The following is an 11,293-nucleotide window of genomic DNA, read 5'->3' as shown; positions in this document are numbered from 1 at the left end:
GCAAGAACGGTCTCCCATGTATCAATCCGCATCCTCATCGACATCTAGCACTACAAAGTCAACCGGAAAAATGCACTTGTCCACCTTGACAAGCACATCTTCAATGATATCTCTCGGATGTCTTACCGTTCGGTCCGCCAATTGTAAAGTCATCCGAGTAGGCCTAGGCTCTCCCAAGCCTAGATTTTGGAAAAAAATGTATGGCATGACATTGATACTTGCCCCTGAATCCGCCAATGTCATTTCCTTACCTAAGTTGCCAATGTTACACGGAATGATGAAGCTTCCCGGGTCTTTCTTCTTGTTCGGCATGTTCTTTTGCAACACCGCCTAGCATGAAGCATCTAGCACCACTGAAGCACTCTCCTCCAACTTCCTCTTGTTAGTTAACAAGTCTTTCAAGAACTTCGCATACTTAGGCGTTTGAGCTAATGCCTCTACAAAAGGGATGTTGATGTGGAGTTGCTTGAATAAACTCTGGAGCTTCTTATACTGATCATCCCCTTGGTCATTTTTCAATCTAGAGGGATAAGGGACTCTTGGCTTGAAAGGTGGGGATGCCACCTCTTTCTCTTTCTTTGCTCCCTCCTTAACCTCTACTACCTCGGGTGCGTGTTCTTTCGGCTTCTCACTCGGAAGCCCCCCTTCAACCTCACGACCACTTCTCAAAGTGATCATCTTCACATGTTCTCTAGGGTTGGTTTCCATATTGCTTGGTAAACTTCCATGTGGCCTTTCGGAAAGAGACTTCGCAATTTGCCCCACCTAATTTTCAAGGTTGTGCAAAGAAGCGGTGTGGTTGCGAAGTATAGCCTCGACTGATTCAAACCGTGTATTTGTAGATTGAACAAATCTAGCCAAGTGCTTCTCTAAATCCATCATTCGGGTTTCTAAGCCTGAAATTATGTTTCCCACTTGAGGTGCTTGTTGTTGTTGTTGGAAACCTGGTGGCCCCATGGCCTTTTGTTGTCCTTGGTCATGAAAAGTTGGAATGATTCTTCCAACCTGAATTGTAAGTATTGCTATATGGGTTCCCTTGAGGTCTCATGCTATTACCTACAAAGTCAACATTTTTCACTGAAGAAACATCACCAAAAGAGATTGGGCAATCGGAGGGAGCATGTCCTCCACCACAACCGGTGCAATTGGTCACGGCCACAACTCTATTCGAAGCTATGAGATCTAGCTTCTTACTCAGACTCTCTACTTGCGCCGCCAATGAGGTCACCGCATCGATTTCATGGATACCAGCCACCTTTTTCTTCTCCCTAGCATTCCATTGGTAACTATTTAACCCCATTTCCTCAATTAATTGATGAGCTTCATCGGGGGTTTTGCTACCTAAGGTACCTCCTACTGCCGCATCCAAGAGTTGCCTTGTACTCAGGTTCAAACCATTGTAGAAGGTTTGAACAATCATCCACTCCGGGAATCCGTATTGCGGACACTTTCTCAGGAGCTCCTTGAACCTTTCCCATATCCCGAATAGAGACTCCAATTCCAACTGAACAAAGGACGAGATCTCATTCCTAAGCTTTGTTGATTTTTTGGGAGGGAAATAACGGGCTAGAAAAGCTTCTACCATCTACTCCCATGTAGTGATTGATGCTCTATGTAATGAGTGTAGCCACTGCTTCGCTTTCCCCTTGAAGGAAAATTGGAAGGCTCTCAATTTGATGGCATCATCCGTAACCCCATTTATCTTCAGCATGTTGCACACCTCGAGAAAGCTCTCTATATGACTATTTGGATCCTCATGGGCCAAACCATTGAATTGTCTTGACTAGCTGCGAGCATATGGATGAATCTTGGCTTTTAGCTCAAAGTTCGAGTCTGTAATCGGAGGGACGCACAATACTCGATTGCGTCCCCAACACTGAAAGGTCCGTCATAGTCGGGATAGTGTTCACTTTGTTGCTCATTACGTCACCGCCATGTTTTTCGATTCCTCTCCTTCCAAATCAGCTGAATTATCTTTGTTCTTCCACAAGTTTTTTTCCCTTTTTCTTCTAAGTATGCGTTCAAGCTCGGGGTCTCCTTCAATCAATATTGATGGATTCCCTCGGGTCATAACACGAGGCTGCAACAAAAAGAAAGAAAAAGAAAATCAGAACGGTGATAGAATGAGAAGATATGAAACATAATATATGGTGAAATAACTAAGAAAACAAAGTGCAAAGTATCTCTAAACGCCTACTCCACGCAGCAGATGCCAAAAAAACTTGACAAGGTCCCTTGCGTATATCCATAAGTGCACGGGTTTGTCGAAGTAATAATCTCGGGTGAGCGGGGTCAAATTCATAGGGAGTAGGGAGTAAAAACACTTAATTTGATTCTTAGCTATGTGAAAGATCAATGATAAGGAGTGTGATAATGGTTCAATTCTCAACAATAAAAGTAACAAGAAAGAGAGCAAAAGTAAAGAGGGGGGTAAGGCAATCGATAAGATGGGGTACCCGGATAATGCTCCTCCTAGGATAATTGTTTCAAGTGCAAGAACCCTCTATTTTGCTTCCTAATCAATGCAATAGTGAGTCGTGGAAATCCTTAATTACATAGTCCCAAATCTAAGGTCAACTACGCCTAACTCTATACATGTCCCGGAGGAGAAATCGAACAATCTCAACACTTCGCACTCATAAAGAGATGCAATGAGCTCTAGGGATTCCAAGTGATAAATCTCTTACTAATTATAGACCTAACCCTTTGGTCTAGGTGGAAGGTCCCTAACAACAATTAAGCCCTAGATACTAAGATCACCACAACGCTTCACTCCGTTCCACGCGCAACTAAGCCCTAGCGGAAGTTCATCCCTTAGCCAATTCACTCTATTATAGCCTCAAAGAACTCGAGGAATGGAGGTAGAATCTATCACACCAGAGGGGAAAGGGGGCGCTCCTGTACCTCTCGAATCACCCTCTGAACCCTCTCCAACCTAGCTTTGTCTAACGCTCGTGGTGTGTCACTCACTCACAAGGTTACCAAGAACTCTCAACCATAGTGTCACTCTAGGGGAAATGGTCATACATTCAAGCATTCAAGGTTGGAACTCACAATAAACATTAATTTATTGAAAACAATATAAAGAGGTTCAAAGAAATAAATACATCCTAGGGTTCACAATACCCGAGTACCCACTAGGGGTTTAGCTCTCCATGGAGCTAAGTACAATCAAAGAAATAGAATGTAAAAGCAATGAATCCATAAAGAAACCCCCTCGATGGTCGTGCCGATGGCCTTGTGGAGAGTCCTCTACTCGTCACAAGAGATCCTTTGTCCGGCCTAGGATACACCTCGCCGGATCGGTGCCGACGAAAGCTCTCCCAATAACCTTCTTCCAAACGATGCGCGATGTTGGAGCCGTAGAACCTCTCCAAAAAACCTAGCCAATACCCCTCAAAACCCTAGCCGAAGCCGTCTCGCACGTTGGGGAAAAGATGGAGAAAAGAATACCAAAATCAGGGCTGAATCGGGTTTAAATAAGGCTGGAATCGGGTGACTACACGGGCGTGGATGCTCCACGCGCCCGTGCGGAATTTCCACACGGGCGTGGATAATTTCCACACGCCCGTGTGGATTCTATGTTTCTCTGGTTTCTTGGCCGGCTTTGAACAGTGCTGCTACAATACATACTACAATGTTGCTACAGTGTCTGCTACTGATAAGTGCTTGAGTGAACATGTTTTTATGCATGTTTTACATACATTAAGCATCATATTTTATACGGTTTATGTCTCATTTCGTGTATTGGGTGTTCTTTTATGCATATAGGTTGTGAAGGCATTGGGAATTCAAAAGGGAGCGAAGATAGGCTATCATGGCATAATATTGGGAGTTCTTGTACAAATCAAGTTGGAAGACACAAGAGGAGTTCGTGTATGAGGAGATGTGTGCCAACTTCCATAGTTTTGCAAGACAATTTATTAATGGAAGGGCACAAAGGCAGCCATGTCTCCACATTCCTCCTCTTTGTAAAGATTTCAAGACCTTCCAAGACGCATTGATGAAGGAAAAGCCGTATAGCCTACCATATGATCGTGTGCCCGATCGTGTGGCCTTAAGAGAAGAATGTTTATCATCGCGTTTGTGTGGAAATCACTGTCCCGTGTGGAAATTCCTGCAGCCCACGCGGGCGCGTGGAAAATCCACATGGGCGCGTGGGGGCACGTGACAGACGCGATGTGAGGCTATAAATACACCTTTTGGCCGATTCTAAAGGGATTTTTTGCGGAGCTTTGAGCATAGACATTGAGAGAGAGGCGGCTAGGGTTTGAGGAGAAGGTCTTCGCCGATTGAGAGGTAGTTCTTCACCAACTTTGATAGGTTCCTTCGACGTCATAGCATTTTGGGGAGCCATTGGCGACCTAGCTTCGGAGAGGAACCCTTCAAGACGTAGAACTACCAATCAAGGCCAATCCGCTCGAATTCGAGGGGGTTTTTCTCTATGGGTTTTATTGCTTTTCATTGTATCCATTATTGTTTTGTAACTAGGCCCATGGAGGGCTAAACCCTAGTGGGTATTTGGGCATGTGAACCCTAAGATTTATATTTTGGATTGATTCTCTTAATGCTTCTAGTTAATCCGAGTTGTCTTGAGTTTTAATCTTGTGATTTAAATGCTTGCTAGTGTTGTTAATCCTTGTGGTTGATTTACATTGCATGATTTAATACTTTGATGTGAGAGGTCTCCATTAGAGTTAGATTTCCAAGATTAAAGAGGGTTGAGAGGGTGAGCCTTGAGATGGAGGAGTGTCCCCTTTCCCCTTCGATTGAGTGTTTCCTATCTCTGTATTTCATATTCTCTTTGCAACCATATTTGGTGTGAGGCGTGAGATTGCTCGATTTCTCCGCCGGGACCTTGTAGGGGGTTAGGATCCTTCACCAGGAATTAGGGTTGGATCTACATTTAGGAATAGGTTTCACTCTTAGGTTTCCTTATAGCATATTGCGGTCATATAGGGTGTAAATTGTTGAGATTGGTCGATTTCTCCACCGGGACCTTGTAGGGGACTAGTGCCTTTTGCTTGGAGACAAGGATTGGTTATCGTTGGACTACCTCGACTCATTAGACTCGATTCTAGAGCATTTAGTGAATCTTGAGCTTCAAGGAAGATCTTAGGGGGATCATTGCCCGAATACCTCATCCTTAGTGATTGAGACTCTTCTACTTTATTTCTTGCATACTTGTTTGCTTTGCTTGCAATTAGTTCACTTCATCATATTCATTGATTCCGACTAGATAATTGAGAAGTGGTTATTACTAATACTTCCGTTCCCTGTGGATTCGACTACCCGACTCACCGGGTAATTATTACTTCGACACCCGTGCACTTGCAGTTTATACGCATATTCGGACGTGTTAGCTATAGTATTCGACCTGAATAGCTTCCCAATTCCATACTTTCATCGGGGTAACGCAAACGGGCACACGTTCACGTCGTGGATCACTTGCTTCTACAATGGTGTACACGTTGGTGAAACTCTTGTTCTATGTGCATAAGTCACAATGCTCGAGTGTGACTGCCTCTGTGCCCCTCCAAATGGATGTGCCAACTCGAATACGAGGAGGTTGGCACACAATCTAGCATCTCACATTGACCTATGTCTTCGCATTTGAACCTTAGCAAGATTTCCTCCAAATACGGTGCATTGTGATCCACATTGGCCTATTTCCTTTATACTCCGCCTCACAGCCCTACCTGCATAAATTTAACATAAGAACACACATATGAGTGTAAAAACCCGGGAAAAGTAATGCTCAACATAAGGAATGAACGCTTCGCATTCATATCGCACAAGAACTTATCAAACTCCCCCACACTTAAGCTTTTGCTTGTCCTCAAGCAAAAATTAAAAACGTTATGTGCATCAATGAAGAAGATATTGGAAGTGCTTGGCCTTAGGTTCACCCAAGTATACAAAGAGAGCATTCTACAAGTAAGGGAAATTTCAACACTAAATACGAAAAATCAATGCTCTAGCTAAAAACTTGAATAAAAAAGGAAACAAAACCCGAAATCGTGTATGCGTGCAGATGGTCTTGTGACACGTCCGATTTATGCGTGTGTGTACCGCAAGTGCACGGGTGTCGAAGTAATAAATACCCGGTGAGTCGGGTAGTCGAATCCACAGGGAACAGGGCTACTAGTACTAACTTCTTCTCTGCTATCTAGCCTAATGATAAATGAAAAGGTGTGGTGATCTAATGTGCGAAGAGATGAACACCGGAGACGAATATGCAAGGGTAAAATGGAAGGAGAATCTCAATCAGTAAAAGTGGGGTATTCGGGCAATGCTCCCCCTAGGATTCAGGTATTAGGTACCGGATAAGCAAAGTGTTTCTATGATGAGTAAGTTAAGTCGTGGAAATCCAAACATAATCGGGTCTATCTATAGATCACCGATACTAGTCCCCTACGAGGTCCCGGTGGAGAAATCGCTCAATCTCAACACCTCACACCACATATGACCGCAAAGCACTCTAGGGATTCCAAACTGTGTATCCAATTCCTAAAGATTGATCCAACCCTAATTCCCGGCGAAAGATCCTAACCCCCTACAAGGTCCCGGTGGAGAAATCGAGCAATCTCACGCCTCCCACCAAATATGGTTGCATAGAGCTTAGGGAATGGAGATAGAATACACCAATCGGAGGGGAAAGGGGACACTTCACTATCTCATGACTCACCCTCTCAACCCTCTTCAATCTTGAGGTTCTAACCCTAATGGAGATCTCTCTCCCACCAAGGCAACAAATCATGCAAACCAAATAAGCATAAGATCAATAAGGCAGGAAAGCATTAAACAATCAAGAATGAAACTTAATCAAACTCGGATTAAATAGAAACACAAAGCAAATCCATAAAAGATGAGAATCCTAGGGTTCACAAGCCCAAATACCCTCTAGGGTTTTAGCCCTCCATGGAGCAACATACAAAACACACCATCAATGAATGAAAGTACATTAAAACCATAGAAATAAACCCCCTTATATATGAACTGATGGCCTTGATGGAGAGCTTCGACGTCTTGAAGGACCCACTCCGAAGCTAGGTTCACCGGTGGCTTCCTTGATGCTATGACGGAGGAGGAATCGATCAAAGTTGGTGACGAAGCGCCTCCAAAGCCGCAATGACCTCCTCTCCAAACCCTAACCATCTCACCCCTCAAGAGCCGCACAAAAGATGAGAAAGAATAAGGCAAAACGGCTATTTATAGGCCTTAGATCGCGTCTGTCACGTGGCCTCACGCGCCCGTGTGGATTTTCCATGCGCCTGCGTGGGCTGCAAAACGCGATCCGAACACTCTTCTCTTAAGGCCACATGTCCGGGCACACGTCCATGTGGTAGGCTATAAAACTTTTCTTCATCGACGTATCTTTGAGAGGTCTTGCAATCTTCACAAAGAGAAGGAATATGAAGATGTGGCTGCCTTGTGCCCTTCCAAATGGTGAATTGACTTGAATCTTCTTGGAAGTTGGCACACATCTCCACGTTTATGAACTCCTCTTATGTCTTGGTCCTTGAATTGAACAAGAACTCCCAACATTGTGTCTTTATAGCCTATCTTTGCTTCCTTTTTACTCTTCAAGGCATTCACAACCTATATGCATAAAAGAACACCAAATACACAATATGAGACATAAACCATGGTAAAAATGATGCTCAATGCATGTAAAACATATATAGAAATATGTCTACTCAAGCACTTATCATCTTGTCATCTTGGGAATTGAGACTTTGTCATGGGCACGGCCAAAGTGCTTCGGCACATGGCCGTGTGAGCTTCACAACCCGTTGGAACACTACTTCCAAGGAGTTAGCTTCGTCAAATGTGACACTAGGAAACAGGGGAGTATTGTTTTGATTGTTCCCCCCACATATATTCTTGATTGATATACATTATGAGTGAGCCTGCATGTGTACATTGTAATGTACAACTTAAGTGTGGGGGGGAGTTTCATAGTGCACACATCTTTTCTATTGTTCTTGCTTGATATACATGCTCACATAGCCAATGGCGGTTCACCATAGTTGCATTGATTGCATTCTTGAACTTAGAAGAATTTTCAACATTGAACGACTTCATGCTCTAGTTTTATTAGAATTTCTAGGAATTTTTGCCCGATTTACATTCGTTGCACTACTCACTCTTTAAACTCTTTTGGAAACTCATGTTCGATGTTAAAGGGACTAGTTATAGTTGTTTCTTGTGTTAAATTATGACAAAAAAATGAATGAAAATGAAAAGAAGGAACAAAATAATTTCCTTGTTTATTTTGCATTTTCGGTGGAAAGAGCTACCACCTATGAAGTATGAAGCTACTCTCATAAGTCGGATACTAGTTATGCCCAAATGAGAGAATGAGCTATCTCATAGAATGAGTGAAAGCTACCACTCCGGTAGAAAGAGCTACCACCTCGAAAGTGTGAAAGCCACCTTAGCGGCCGCTTGGGAAAGGGCTACCTTAGAGAATGTGTGAAGCTACTACCGTCTTTGAAATTGGTGTTGCTTTCTTGTTGTAGATAAATAAGTCCCTTGTACTTAGAGCTTCGAGAAGTATACTTTGGGTTGACTTGAGTGAGTCCACACACTTTCATGATTTCGGGTTTGTTGTCCTTTTTTATTCAAGTTTTTAGCTAGAGCTTCGATTTTTTTATGTTTAGTGTTGAAATTTCCCTTACTTGTAGAATGCTCTCTTTGCATACTTTGGTGAACCTAAGGCCAAGAACTTCCAATGTTTCCTTCATCTATGCACAAAATATTTAATTTTTGCTTGAGGACAAGCAAAAGCTTAAGTGTGAGGGAGTTTGATAAGTGCTTGTGCGATATGAATGAGAAGCATTCTTTCCTTATGTTAAGAATTACCTTTTTCGGGTTTTTACACTAATATGTGTGCTTTTATGTTACTTTTATGCAGGTAGGGTTGTGAGGCAGATTATGAAGGAAAGAAGCCAATGAGGATAATAATGCACTGATTTTTGAGGAAATCTTGCTAAGGTTCAAACGCGAAGACATAGGTCGGGGGTGAGATGCCAGAGTGTGTGCCAACCTCCTCGTATTTGAGTGAGCACAACCATTTGGAGGGGCACAAGGGCAGTCATACTCAAGCATTCTGACTTATGCATATAGAACAAGATCTCTACCAACTTTTCCATCATTGAATAAGCAAAGTGATCCACGACGTGAACGTGTGCCCGTTTGCGTTACCTCGACGAGAGTATGGATTCTGGAAGTATTTCAGGCCGGATACTGTAGCAGAGCACTTTAGCAACACTGTAGTAAAGTATTGTAGCAGCACTATTCACAGCCGGCGAGAAAGCTGCAGAACAGAGTATCCACACGGGCATGTGGAATTTCCACACGCCCGTGTGAAAAATCCACAGGGGCATCCATAGGGGCGTGTGGATCCCCGATTCCAGCCCTAGATAAAGCCAATTCAGCCCCGATTTCAGCATTCATTTCTCCATCTTTTCCCCAACTTGAGAGAGGGCTTCGGCTAGGGTTATGAGGGGTATTGGCTAGGGTTTGGAAGAGGTTCTACGGCTCCGACATCGTTATCTCTTTGGAAGAAGGTTGGTAGGGGAGCTTCCGTCGAGATGTATCCTATACCGGACAAGGGGATCTTTAGACGACGAGTAGAGGACTTTTCCACAAGACCATCGATATGACTATTGAGGGATTTTCTATGGATTCATTGCTTTTACATTCTATTTCTTTGATTGTACTTAGCTCCATGGAGAGCTAAACCCCTAGTGGGTACTTGGGTATTTGTGAACCCTAGGATATTCATTTCTTTGAATCTCTTTATTATGCTTTCAATTAATTGATGTTTATTGTGAGCTCCAACCTTGAACGCCTGATTGTGTGAATACTCCCCTAGAGTGACACTAGGGTTGAGAGTTCTTGTTGGTAACCCTGTGAGTGAGTGACACACCACGAGTGTTAGACAAAGCTAGGTTGGAGATTGTTGAGAGGGTGAGTCGAGAGGTACAGGAGCGTCGCCTTTCCCCTCCGATGTGTTAGATTCTACCTCCGTTCCTCGAGTTCTTTGCGGCTACAATAGAGTGAATGGTCTAAGGGATGACCTTCCACTGTGGCTTAGTTACGGGTGCAATGGAGTGAAGCGCAGAACTGATTTTATTAGTATCTAGGGCTTAATTGTGGTTAGGAACCTTCCACCTGGACCAAAGGTTTAGGTCTACAATTAGGAAGAGATTTATCACTTGGAATCCATAGAACTTATTCAATCTCTCCTCCGGGACATGTATAGAGTTAGGCATAGTTGACCTTATATTTGGGACTATGTAATTAAGGATTTCCATGACTCACTTGCATTGATTAGGAAGCATAATAGAGGGTTCTTGCAGTTGAAATGATTGTCCTAGGTGGAGCAATATCCGGGTACCCATCTTTATAGATTGTCTTACCTTCTCCTTTACTTGTGCTCTCTTACTAGTTGTTTTTACTTTTGAGAATTGTATCATTGTTACACATATCACTATTCATCTTTCACATAGCTAAGAAGTGAATTAAGTGTTTTTATTCCCTACTCCCTGTGGATACGATACCCGCTCATCCGGGATTATTACTTCGACAAACCCGTGCACTTGAGGGATATACGCAAGGGGACCTTGTCAATGTCCCTTTATGCCTTGCAGGGCATTAAGGGAGCTTGGTGAGCCTCTTCACATTCCATGGAAGTCAGCCCCGACATGTATAGCTCGCCATACTTTGTGTTCGGGTCACTCCTTGCCATTTGCACAAGATGGACCGAGAAGTTTGTTTTCACCCCCCCACTTTTGTTTTCATTGCTATTTCTACCATGCTTTTCATGATTAGTGTACATTGAGGACAATGTACAACACTAGGTGTGGGAATGGGCATATTTCATGTATTAGGGTCATTATTTGCATGCTAGTGTTACCAATGATGGCTTGTTCATGATTGTAAGACTTTTCTAGCATGGATTAATGGTTGATGTGAGTAACATATTTGTTGCTGTACTCTATTGAATCCTGTTTCACCTCTAGTATTGTCTTGTGCACTGAATCTTGTGTTGATGGAGTGGGAATAGCCAACATGACTACTTTATCTCTCTTGTATGCTTAACACACAACTTTGAGTACTTGGCCTTAGAATTCTATGTTATTTCTTCAATGAACTCTTAAGAACTTCTAAGTCTTGTTATGCTAGGCCTAGTTTTGTGGCATGTAGAGTAGTCTGAAGACGTGATCTAGGGTGAAAAAAATGATGAAAAAAGAAAAAATATGAGTTTATGTCAGTATTTCTC

The 11,293-nt window shown here is 43.0% G+C and overlaps 1 non-coding gene across 1 annotated transcript; it reads left to right on the top strand.

Moving 5' to 3' along the window:
* Positions 1–1,430: 1,430 nt before the first annotated feature.
* Positions 1,431–1,537, top strand: LOC120268143. The gene has a single exon (XR_005538812.1). It is a non-coding gene; the product is annotated as a small nucleolar RNA R71 (small nucleolar RNA).
* The last annotated feature ends 9,756 nt before the right edge of the window (positions 1,538–11,293 follow it).

This window comes from Dioscorea cayenensis, chromosome 8 (genome assembly GCF_009730915.1).
Source record: "Dioscorea cayenensis subsp. rotundata cultivar TDr96_F1 chromosome 8, TDr96_F1_v2_PseudoChromosome.rev07_lg8_w22 25.fasta, whole genome shotgun sequence".
NCBI lineage: Eukaryota > Viridiplantae > Streptophyta > Magnoliopsida > Dioscoreales > Dioscoreaceae > Dioscorea > Dioscorea cayenensis.
This window is presented reverse-complemented; position numbering and strand designations above follow the sequence as displayed.